The 7213-nt window shown below is 38.5% G+C and overlaps 1 non-coding gene across 1 annotated transcript; it reads left to right on the plus strand.

Annotated features, from left to right (window-relative positions):
- The first annotated feature begins 6359 nt into the window (after nucleotides 1-6359).
- LOC141676424 (small nucleolar RNA R71) lies at nucleotides 6360-6466 on the plus strand. Its single transcript, XR_012557015.1, has one exon. It is a non-coding gene; the product is annotated as a small nucleolar RNA R71 (small nucleolar RNA).
- The last annotated feature ends 747 nt before the right edge of the window (nucleotides 6467-7213 follow it).

The raw sequence follows: 7213 nt of genomic DNA on the forward strand, positions 1-7213 counted from the left end.
CTTTTTCATTCCTGGCCACCGAAAGTTCTTCTTCAGATCTTGGTACATCTTAGTGCTTCAAGGGTGAATAGAAAGCCTAGAATTATGGGCTTCTCGCAGAATATCATTTTTCAGCTCAGTCACATTGGGAATCCATATTCTAGAGGAAAACCTAAACATACCTTTCATGTCCTTTTGAGTACAAACTTCTTCTCCAGTCGAATTATCCAATCCTAGATTCATGACCTTTTCTTGATACTTCTTAATTCTTTCCATCAATTCTGGATGAAAGGTAATCTCATAAAATTGCTCCTTATTACCTTCTGGCACTCAAACTTCAATTTATAGCTTTTCCAATTCCTTTGCTAATTCTTCAGCAATTTTAATCGCATTCAATATTTCCTTTATGCTCAAGGCATCTGCCACTATATTGGCTTTGCCTGGATGGTAATTAATAGAACAATCGTAATCCTTAATCAGTTCCAACCATCTCCGTTGTCTCATGTTTAGATCCTTCTGGGTCAATATATACTTCAAGCTCTTATGGTCCGTATAGATCTCACACTTTTCTCCATACAAATAATGTCTTCGAAGCTTCAATGCGAAAACTATTGCTTCCGATTCCAAATCATGTACTGGATAGTTCTGCTCATGAGGTTTTAGCTATCTGGATGCATAGGCTATAACTTTATCATGTTGCATAAACACACAACCCAAACCCTTCAAAGAAGCATCACTATAGATCACGAAATTTCTCGTATCATCTGGAAATGCTAGCATTGGAGTCGTCACTAACCTCTTCTTCAATTTTTGGAAAATCTCTTCGCATTTCTCAGTCTAAACAAACTTTTCATTTTTTCTGGTTAGTTTGGCTACTGGAGTGGCAATCTTGGCAAAGTCTTTTACAAATCTTCGATAGTAACCTGCTAACCCAAAAAAACTTCTAACTTCTGTCGGGGTCTTTGGTTGTTCCCACTTGGATACAGCCTTAATCTTTATAGGATCCACCTTAATACCATCATTACCCACTATATGACCCAAAATGAACTTCATCCAACCAAAACTTGCACTTTGAAAATTTAATGTTAGATATATTTGATAAAGTCATGGCTAATATGATTTATGTTTAGTTTTCAGATCTTACTTAAACAAGATAAATCAGTACTTACTGGAAGTCAGGACTTAAGGATATCAGTACTTATATTATCAGGAGATAATCATCAGAAGATGGATATCAGAACTTAAGTACTGAAGGACGTTCAGATAAGGACATCAGCTGATTAAAGGAAAGAAGATCGAGATAAACATAAGAAGAGATATGCAGGAAGAAGAGATATGCATGAAGAAGGAGTTCTATGAAGAATAGAATGCTTGGAAGAAAAGATATCTGATTGATATATTTTAGGAAGCAAAATTATATTCCATATCAATTAGTGATTATCTTGTAATTGTGTAGTATATAAACACAGACATAGGGTTTGCACTATAAGTGTTATCATATTCGAGAAGATTATTCAATATAACCCTAGCAGCTCTTGTGATATTTGTTCATCACTGGGAGGTAACAGTTCTGTTAGGGCGAAAACACGCGCTAATATTCACGCAAGTATACGCGTTCGCAAGTAGTATAAGATATAAATCAGATTCGTTCCCACAGAGACTGGTTTAGGTTAAGTTCAATTTATGCACCTATGCAACAATGTATGGTTATCGCTCAATGCTAAGACAAATAACAAATTGGGTTTTTATTAAACTAATAGATTATACTAAATAACATTAACTAAGAAAAGTGAGGTTGAATTACTATATATGACAAACATGGGATTCTAACTTCATTAAATACTTCATTCAATAGTCTTATTGTTTTTAACCTTAGCATGTGATGGTGATGACACTAATCAGATAACACGAAACTGATAAACGCCAACTTTCGTTGCACGAGTACCATTCTACCAGACATCCACAAAAGAGATAGAAGCTGAATAGGCACCAATTATATTGAGACCCTATATGTCTATAGAATTTGACAACATAACGGTTTAAGAACAAGTTATCTATCTTGATTACATAGGGCAAGTAAAACGGTTAGAGTTACCTACGAATCATGTATACACATACAAGAACCTATGCTAGCATGGCAAGTTCCAAACCTCTATATTCAATGTCGCTTCAATAGAGATTAACACGCTATCTTATATGTTAGCTACTCACATAAGACGAATAAGCACAACCATACTAGGATATCAATCAATCACCACACACCAAGATATCGAAACAATTAACTATTGAAATCCATAAGTAAATCCGCTAGAATCCCATGACAACGATTAGCCCATAATCGAACTCATCGTCACCATGGGTTCCAATGAAAGCATGGTATAAACAAGGTCTTAATAAACTAAATAATAATCAAAGTATTAATAAACGAGATCTAGGTTCAACAAGAACGAAAACGAGCATCCAAAGTTACAACTAATTCAAAGAATCAGAAGTTGAAAACAAGATCTTCTTTTTCGGAGTTGTTCTGTGCTTCTAGGTCTTCTCCTTGGTATCCCAATCTTCCCGGATGATGAAAACCCTTTTTTTTAAGTATATATACGCCCCTAGTGGACCTGGACCCTTAAAATCGTCAAATTCTACTCAAAAAAGGCTTTTTCAGCGAAATCAGCGACCAGCCGCGCCCTGAGCGGCCGCTCAGCTCTCCTGAGCGGGCGCTCAGCTCTCTGACTGGGAAAAATATTCTGATGAATCTTGTTTTGGCCATAACTTGAGTTCTACTCATCAGAATTAGGCGATTCAACTGCCCACGCGAAGCTATTGAGATTCTCTACAACTTGACAATGGTCTTGGCTTCCAATTCTGATCACGTTTCATCATATTTCCTTTAAAAGCTCTTTTCTTCATTTAACTAATACCTGAAATGCAATAACACAAAAACACATCAAAATACCAACAACTTGAGTCCAAAACACCAATTTAAGCTTGTAATAAAGCATTCCAAGTGGATATAAAATCCACTTATCACACCCCCAAACTTGAATCGATGCTTGTCCTCAAGCATAAACAGACTCAAAGCTACAAAATAAACCTAATGCATGAATGCAACTACGTGAATGCAACTAAATGATAATGTAATCGATCCCCTCAGAATAATCATAACCAAATGAATAAGCCAATGCCTCTAAAATTGCAATGACTTTAAACAGAGTTCAAATAAATCCCACAAACCAACTCACAAACCAGAAACGTGCGTGTGTGGATGCTTAACAGATATACTCTCGATACTAGATCAATAACCATAACTTATCTATCATCGAAACAATCAAAAGTTTATAAACAGAATAGACAATAAACGCATTATGACTCACAACACCTCCTTTCTACTAGAGTTATACAAGGATTCACACTATTATTGAACACATAGCAAAGATGCTTATTTGATCGTGCAATGAATGAGGTCCCAAAAGACTTATACAATAATACCCATGTAGCGAGCGTTAGGTTAGTGGATCCCAGACTATAAAAGCCTTAGGTCACTAGGCACAAAGTCCCCTAGAACTTAATAACTCGAGTATTAAAGAGCTCACTCTTGATCAATTATGCATAAACACATACTTTTTTTCTTTCTTTTTTTTTCTCTTTTTTCTTTTTTTTCTTTTTTTCAATAATTTCTAAATGAGTGCGTTTCGCTCCATCTCATTCAACCCTAGACTACTCATAAAAATATGAGCCGGCTACTAGCCATTTGACACCTAGCCTTACAACAACTAGCAATGAAATCCAAGTTTTTCTCCAGATAAAAAGAATCAGTATTTTTACGTCACTACGAGAATATCACAAATTCTAAATATAACCAAGTGATTAAATCTCAACAACAAACAAGTATGATCATGATCTAGATCAAAAGCAACCCTATAAGACTTTGTGAAAATATTTGTTTCTGGCATGCAAATCAATTCATTAGGACTTAAACATCCCTCTATTCGTCATCACCACAGTGAAATCAACATCAACTTATCAAATATCATAGTTCATCTTAAGGGATCATGCTAAATATGCATGCAAATACAACTATATGAAATTACATAAAAATAAACAAATATGTCCTAAATGAACAATCATACAAAAATATGAATGAACTACAACTAAACATGCAACATGAATCTATATGAATCTATATGGACACACACTACTAATCCTTACATTATCACCCCCAAACTTAAAATTTTCAATGTCCTCATTGAAGGTAATAATAAGGATTTCAGGCATACCTAGTCGTCGGAAAGATCACCCTCTTCGGGTGGAGGATCAGGTGGCCAATCAACCTCGCCACCAGTGTCTCGAACAACAGTACCGAAAGCATGTGTCAAATCTGCAGCAAAATGACGGTGAATGTCGTGCATGGCCTCCATACGCCTAGTTACTCGCCTGTACTGCTCATCACCAACACCAGTCCTATCAACTACCTGCTGCACATGAGAAGAACCCTCTATAGGCACTGGAGGATCCGTTCGGGTACCCTCTACATCATCAAAGATATATCCCAACCCCTTGTCAGGGGGTGCACCTAAGAATGAATAACTCAAGTGATTTGGTAGTGGGTTGAGCTCAAGTGTAGGAGCATCTTCAATAGACGACTCGAGACGATCCTGAGAAATTTTCAGCTCTGCTAACCCAAGAGAATCGAATGGCACATCCAACTTCCTCTTCCACAGAGGTGCATTCAAAACCTGAATTTGCTCTACTTTAAAGCACTCCTCTTTAGCTGTGGGTAATTTTATTTCCTTGAACACATTGAAAGTGACCTTCTGATCATGAACCTTCATCGTAAGCTCTCCTTTTTGCACATCGATCATAGTTCGGCCTGTAGCCAAGAATGGTCTTCCCAAGATAATGGGAATCTTCTTATCTTCCTCGAAATCAAGAATTACAAAGTCAGCAGGAAAGAAGAGTTTATCCACCTTGACCAAGACATCCTCCACTATACCTCATGGATAAGCGATGGAACGATCAGCTAGTTACAATGACATGTATGTTGGTTTCGGCTTAGGCAGACCAAGCTTCTTGAAGATAGATAAGGGCATCAGATTGATGCTAGCTCCTAAATCATATAAACACTTGTCGAACGACAAGTTTCCGATGGTGCAAGGAATAGTGAAGCTTCCAGGATCTTTAAGCTTCGGAGGCAACTTCTGTTGCAGCACAGCACTGCATTCCTCCGTTAGAGCAACGGTCTCTAAGTCATCGAGCTTCACTTTCTGAGAGAAAATACCTTTCATAAACCTCGCATAGCTAGGCATCTGCTCAAGAGCTTCAGCGAAAGGTATGTTGATATGAAGTTTCTTGAACACCTCCAGAAACTTCTCAAACTGCTTATCCAGCTTTTTCTTCTGCAGCCTCTTAGAAAAAAAGGAGGTGGAGGATAGATCTGTTTCTCCCCTGTATTACTCTCAGGAGGAGTGTGTTCCACAGTAGTCTTCCTTGGTTCCACCTCTACTTCCTTTTGCACATCTTCTTCACCCAAAACTGCATTTTCTGAATCTTGAGATTTTTCTGGCTCTTCATCTTGCTGAATTTGGGGGCTTGCGACCTTTCCAGACCTTAAGGTGATGGCGTTCACATGTTCTTCAACTTTCTTCTTTCCTGGATTGGCTTCTGTATCACTAGGAAGCGTTCCTGGTGGTCGATTCAATAAGGCATTAGTAATTTGCCCTATTTGGTTCTCCAAAGTCTTGATAGAAACAGCTTGGCTTTGGCATATAAGAGCCTAGTTTTTGCACATAAGCCTCAACTCCTCTAATTCAGATTTTTCATTCGAAGATAGACCTGCATCATGAGTTTGTTGTTGAAGTTGGAGTTGTTGCTGAAAACTAAGAGAGTTGAACAGCTTATTTCCAAACGGCTGGAACGGCTGTTGCATCACATTTGGATTGTTGCTCCAGCTGAAGTTAGGATGATTCCAGTTGTCAGGATGATAAGTGTCTGGAACTAGTTGTTGCGATCTCTGAAAGTTGCTCACAAACTGAGCTGAGTCGCTAGATATAGCGCATTGCTCTGTCACATGCGGACCTGCACACAGCTCACAAACACTGGTTATCTGCTTAACACCATAGTTAGCCAGAGAATCGATCTTCATAGACAACGCCTTTAGTTGAGAAGTGATAGCCGTAGCTGTATCCACCTCAAGAACTCCTGCTACCTTGCCTTGTGGACATCTCTAGGTTGGATACTGATATTCATTAGCAGCCATCAGTTCAATTAGATCATAAGCTTCCTTATAGATCTTTGCCCATAATGCTCCGCCTGATGCTGCATCGAGCATGGGTCTGGACTGTGCTCCCAACCCATTGTAAAAAGAAGTGATGATCATCCAATCAGGAATTCCATGATGAGGACACTTCCTAAGCATCTCCTTGTAGCGCTCCCAAGCTTCACTTAGCGATTCTCCCGTTTGCTGCACAAATTGAGTAATAGCATTCCTGAGTGCAGCTGTCTTCGCCAAAGGGAAGAATTTAGTAAGGAATTTCTGAGCAAGATCCTCCCAAGTAGTAATCGAACCAGCTGGTAGAGAGTGTAACCAGCTCTTAGCCTTGTCCTTCAGAGAGAATGGGAACAGTCTCAGCTTCACAGCATCTTCAGAAACACCGTTGAACTTGAAGGTGTCGCATATTTCAATGAAATCCCTAATGTGTGTATTGGGATCTTCCGTTGGAGAACCCCCAAACTGGACTGAAGTCTGTACCCATTGAATTATGTCGGGCTTGATCTCAAAGGTATTAGATGTGATAGCTGGCCGGACAATACTAGATTGAATGTCATTGATCTTGGGTTGAGAAAAATCCATCAAGGCTTTCGTTCGTGCTGCTGGATCTCCCATTGTAATGAGTACCTGAAACACAAACAAATAAACCGTGAAAGTAAAAGAATCCGAGTCAGTGAACTTTAACGACCACTGATGACAAGCACATAAACTAAAAATTAACACCGAGTCCCCGGCAGCGGCGCCAAAAACTTGTTAGGGAGAAAACACGCGCTAATATTCACGCAAGTATACGCGTTCACAAGTAGTATAAGATATAAATCAGATTCGTTCCCACAGAGACTGGTTTAGGTTAAGTTCAATTTATGCACCTATGCAACAATGTATGGTTATCGCTCAATGCTAAGATAAATAACAAATTGGATTTTTATTAAACTAAGAGATTATGCTAAATAACATTAACTAAGAGAATTG

Source organism: Apium graveolens, chromosome 7 (assembly GCF_009905375.1).
Source record: "Apium graveolens cultivar Ventura chromosome 7, ASM990537v1, whole genome shotgun sequence".
In the NCBI taxonomy this organism is placed as follows: domain Eukaryota; kingdom Viridiplantae; phylum Streptophyta; class Magnoliopsida; order Apiales; family Apiaceae; genus Apium; species Apium graveolens.